The sequence below is a fragment of the Papaver somniferum genome, unplaced genomic scaffold (assembly GCF_003573695.1).
Source record: "Papaver somniferum cultivar HN1 unplaced genomic scaffold, ASM357369v1 unplaced-scaffold_172, whole genome shotgun sequence".
Classification (NCBI taxonomy): Eukaryota; Viridiplantae; Streptophyta; class Magnoliopsida; order Ranunculales; family Papaveraceae; genus Papaver; species Papaver somniferum.
Genome location: NW_020626819.1, coordinates 102,245 through 107,474, shown reverse-complemented (window position 1 = coordinate 107,474; position 5,230 = coordinate 102,245). Strand labels below are relative to the sequence as shown.

Genomic DNA, 5,230 nt, shown 5'->3' with positions numbered 1-5,230 from the left:
TAAGCCAACAATCTTTCTCCATGTGATTTAATTTATCACACTTGGTGCACTTATACTTGCAATCTTCAGTTGCATGACCAAACTTTTTGCAAACATTGCATCGGAGATTTGAGGAGTTATTTTTTTCGTACCTTTGATTGTTATTTCTATAACCTCCTTTTCCCTTTCTCGTACTGGGAGTTGGATGACGATCCCCCTCTAGAGCTTTTTTTCCCGGCTTCCGTATTTTTATTTTATCTGAAATTTATTTTTGATTGAAATGCCTGATCCAATGGTTGTTCCGTGAACCTGTTTATTCTTTTCTCGTGCGCCTCGAGTGAACCGATTAATTCGTGTACCGAGAGAGTCGATAAATTTTTTGACTCCTCAATGGAAGCAACGATATGGTCGAATTTAAATGGTAAGCTTCTTAAAATCTTTTCTACAACTCTTTTACTTTCGATGGTATCTCCATAACTACTTATTTGATTTACTATTCCAGTAACTCTTGAAAAGAAATTCTGGATAGTTTCATTTTCTTTCATAAGTAAATTATCAAAATCTCGCCATAAATTTTGTAGTTTGATGGATATTACCTTTTCTGATCCTTGGAATGCTACTTTGAGAATATTCCAAGCATCCTTCGAAGTTTTCGCCAACGAAATTCGAGGAAAAATAGCTTTGCTGACTCCTTGTTGTAGAAAAAGTAGTGCTTTGGCATCTTTCTTTTTATTTTCCTTGTATTCTTTTTTCTTTGCATCCATCAATGCCGATAGAGATTCTTCCGTCTCGTGTACCTCATAACCTTCTTCGACAAGATCCCATAGATCTTGTGAAATGTACAATTTCTTCATTTGTAAACTCCAATAATCATAACTCTCACCATCAAAAATTGGAATTAGACTTTGGGCATAGTTGAAACCTTGAATACTTTGGTTAATTGCCATGAGTAGAGTTTTAGGATTACTGGGTTAGGTTTGCTCTGATACCATATTTGTTGGCGCAATGCGGAAGTGTGATGGGTTAATGGAAATGATTTAGGAAAATAAGTTGGTTGATTGAAAAGAGGAGGCTTTAATTAATTGGAAATAAAAATGTTACAAGGGAATTCTAGTGTAGCTCTTTGGCTCACTCTACTTACAATAGTAGTCAATTGACTTGCTTAGCTCTCACTCTTACTTCACTCACATCACTAACTTGAGTTTTGGATGGTTTGCAAGTGAACCATTGTTACCTATTTATAGGCTTGTACACCAACCACTTAATTCTCTAGATAGTTCTATCTAGACTCTTCTTTACACTCTCAACTTAGATATTGCAAGAAAATTCTAGAGTAAAGAATTCTCTAGATAATACTTGATGTAAAGAAGACCTAGAAGATTCTAACATGTATTGGGGTTTACTTAGTGTAGATAATCATTGGGCTTTACTTATTGGGTTTTCTAAAATAATCACAAATTATGTCTTCCTAACATAGGTACGAATCTCAGGTGGAGCTTGACTGGTTCTTGCAATGGTCTGATATGTTTACTTATACAAGATGACACGGTATCTAATATTTACGTCTTTAATCCGTTCACCAAAGAATACTTCAACCTCCAAACAAAAGATTGCCAAAACTGTCCAAATAGGCATTGGATTTGGTTACAATTCTTCTCGTAGGAATTACAAGGTTGTTCAAATTCAGAACCACCACATAAACAAAAAAAGATCAGTCCAAGTATACACACCCGGAGGTGATAGCAGTGGCTGGAGAAATATCGGAGAAATCAACTATGCATTGGTTGATGAAGGTATCCTTTGAATGGATGCCTTCTTTTGTTTGACAGGAAGAAATGGGAGAAGATATATGGTCGCTTTTAATTTGGCAGATGAAACATTACGGTGTCTCCCGATAACACCATCTTTCAGACATACTGCGGAAACCAAACTTGCACTATTGGGAGGGTATTTGAGCATTGTTGCTATGGATCGAGATATCAAGCACAAAAAAATATGGTCGTTTAAAAATAAACCGAACAATGATTTTTCTGTCGAAGAGGACAATTATCCATGTTCAGATTGGAGTTTGGAGTTCAATATACCATTTATTCCTGATGATGACATCATTATATGTTCGCCCCATTTTTTTTTTGAATTTTCATGGGACGAACATTATATGTTCGCCCCCTTTCTTTTCTTTCGATTTCTCTTGGGGCGAACATTGTATGTTCGCCCAACTCCAGACGAACATTATATGTCCGCTCGACCAAATTTGGTTTTGGTCTTGGTCCCAGACTATATTTGTTCATGAATTTTGTTTTGATCCGAATTTTAGTCTTTAGTCTTTAGTCTGTCCCACTGTGTCTTCTTTCTCCACCAAATAAATGGGTTTGATCGCCCACCGTGGACTCCCTTACCTAAAAACATATTGATCAGGTTCCAACAACATTACAAATTATGTGTAGATGGACTAAATAATGTCAACATGCACGTCGTAAAAATACCCACTTAACTAAAAGCATACCAATAATGGATACCTAAAGGTCGACCAATCCCCATCATGTGCATCTAAAGAAGTGGACCCTTCACCCTTGTGGATGCAATCAACATTAGATGCATTGATCGGCATGGTATCATTTTGGTCCACGTTTATTAATGCAAATCAAAAGAACCATTACATGCAGTGATTTCGGATTGACACGTGTGGGAAGCTAACCATTGAATTTCCATTGGCGAGTAATATTGATACCCGGATATCTGTTTTATACTCCGTCAAATAAGAAAAAAAAATCTATTTCTATTGTTATCTCCGTCACCCTCGCTCTCCTATCTTCTTCATTCTATTTTCTCACAGGCAAAAGAAAAACCAAAGATCTAGCACACACCCATAAGTAACCAATGGAAATGTTTCATACCATCACCTTAAAAGGTTTATTTTTCATTTGCGGATTTCAAAGAAATCATCCGATGATTTCTTTTGAAGTAGCTCTTAGTTTGTTAAATACTCAGTTTTTATGTATAAGAAATCTAAGCTCTCTTTAATTTTAGTATTTTAAAACGAATGAAAAGGTGAAGAAAATTTCATTAACATAGTCACTAAAATCCCTAACAGAAAGAAATCAAAATTCACTTTTCTACACCACCTTATGGATATGGTTATTGATGAATTAATTTCGAAACTGCTGGAATTCGTTGAAGAGATATCAACGGGATCTGGAAAGGAAGCCGCAACTCTCATAAAAAGGTAAATTTAATTTAGTTTCATCATGTTTTTTATGTAAGTTTTCTAATTAAATCTGGCCTAAACTAGAAATGGAAGAAAAGGGTGAAGAATTAATCGCTTTAAGTGTAACCTAATTTCTGAAACTTTCTAGGATTTTGATATATTTTTTGATATCTTCTAGTTTGTTAGTATTGCCTAAATGTTTCTGATATTTTCAATTAAGTATAGTTTCATTCAGGAAATGTTAATGCATGTTTGTTTGTTATTGTAGGTGGAGTGAATAATGCTTCATCAAGTGCTTCCATTCTTTTCTCTTGCGGATCTGAACTGGTAAAATTCAATTATAATTCTTGCCTTCTTTTTTCATATTGTGCTGATTGCTAACTATTTATTCATAAATTACCATCTTTCTGTATTTTTATTGGCTTTACTTTCCTTTGTTTGGTTGCTTATTACAACGAGATTTCTCTTTACTTTTGACAAACTAGTATCAGCTGGTGTTGGTTTCCCTATACTAGTATCTCTTTTAATCACCATTATAAGGTTCATAATAAGTTTCAATGCTCATCCACTTTTCTATCCCTTATATAGTTATATTAGCCTTGCAATAATATAATTGAAATGGTTCTCGCATGATTTTGTTAGCCTTTTTTTTTCCCGAATTATAGTTGCCTGGAAGTTTGATGAGCGAGTTCAGTTGTTATATTCAATGCATTTTTCATGAATTTGAATTTAACTTATGGTCTTAAGTTGAGGTTTATATATGTCTTTCACAAATCTAACCAGTGTGTTATCAAAGAGAAAGGCATTTAGTTCCACTAGTTGGGTTTTGATTAAAGTGTAGCTGAACTATTCGTTTTTTTTTGTAGACTAAGTCATAATTATATATGTAAAATATTGAACCTAATTCAATCTCTGTAACATATTCACTGGATACCACAATCTTATCTAAGCCTCTTTCTGTGTGGCTTTTGTGTTGTAGTGTACCGTCTCTCTCTGGGAGGACCATTTGTTCGAGCTACCCAAGTGGTATTGTACCATCAGACTGATATATTTTTTGAAGCAGTATCATCAGATTGTGATCAATGCTCCGTACTTTATTTTATTTTTTTACTAGAATAATTAATTGTCATCTCTCATGTATATTTTTGTTGAAATTGGAATAATAAGATGTATTATCAATCATAAATAAAAAAAAGTTTGAATTGTTATGTTATAAATATATGGTGGATTTACACCACACTTACATCACCACCTTTACATCTCCTTCACCACCATTAGTCTTCTTGTAACCTCCATCTTAGTACATGTTAATGGATAGTAATGGTTGCATGCCATTATCTCTATTACTTAATGTCATTAACCACCCACTCTATTGTATGACCTATAAATAGAGGTCCTTACACAATTGTATGATACACAACTAATGAGAATTCTTATTCTTCTTTTCTCTCTACTTTCCATCTTTCTTTTAGTTTATAACACGTTATCAGCACGTTGCTCTACACCGAGCTTCGAAATTTTTAAGAAGAAAATCAACAAAGGAAAATTGGTGATATAAGAAAATTTTCTCTCCAACAATTTATTTTAGTAATTGTTTTATAATTCTTTAAATACGCTTGCACGGTTATGCTAATTATTTGTTTGATTTCTTTTTGTATGTACTCTACTTGGATGTACGTATACTATTTCTTTTTGGGTAAGTTCACCTTGGTTTGAGGTAAGTATATTGTAGAATTTTTTTTTACATCATACGATTACATTGATATTATTTTTTTTTGTTCACTTTGTAATCGCGTAACAAATTTTATTTGATACAATTGATATAAAGGCCAATCAATATTGGTTTTCTCTCCGTTGAATTTATGAGAGATGTAAAAATAAAAAATTGGCATTTTAAATCATTTTGAGCCAATCTGGTATGATCTTCTTCGCTGATTCAAAAAGAACGGTAGGATCATAGGTTTGCAACAAACCTAAACCATTAAATATGGTTTTATTCAATAATAATCCACTGGTTTCAATTTTTTTTGTGAGAAACCATTA

The 5,230-nt window shown here is 33.5% G+C and overlaps 1 long non-coding RNA gene across 1 annotated transcript; it reads left to right on the top strand.

Annotated features, from left to right (window-relative positions):
* Positions 1–2,777: 2,777 nt before the first annotated feature.
* Positions 2,778–3,668, top strand: LOC113337685. The gene is made up of 2 exons (XR_003354380.1): positions 2,778–3,205; positions 3,456–3,668. It is a non-coding gene; the product is annotated as an uncharacterized LOC113337685 (long non-coding RNA).
* The last annotated feature ends 1,562 nt before the right edge of the window (positions 3,669–5,230 follow it).